The sequence below is a fragment of the Gregarina niphandrodes genome, assembly GCF_000223845.1.
Source record: "Gregarina niphandrodes unplaced genomic scaffold scaffold00059, whole genome shotgun sequence".
Lineage (NCBI taxonomy): Eukaryota > Apicomplexa > Conoidasida > Eugregarinorida > Gregarinidae > Gregarina > Gregarina niphandrodes.
In genome coordinates, this window is record NW_011645826.1 from 47,668 (window position 1) to 47,982 (window position 315).

A 315-nucleotide genomic window follows, 5' to 3' on the forward strand; every position below is an offset into this window, starting at 1 on the left:
TGTTATTTCGCTTGAGCCGGAATGCCGGTGTTCAAAATTCTTCGCAGAACTCGAAGACACCCGCAGAACTGCTGCCTGCGGGTGTCCGGGTGCGGAGAACCTTGGCTACAGCACTGAGTACGACGATATCTGAGATTATAACAATCTGAGACAACAACAATCCCTGTACTGAGTGACAACCTGGACTAAAAAGCTGTTGGGGTCAGAGTCTCAACATCTTCTCTGGACACTTATTTCATTACGCCCGGCTTCAGGTTTTGGTCTTGTCCACGTAACTAGTGGCACGCATGCACGGCCTCCAACGGACGTAAAAAT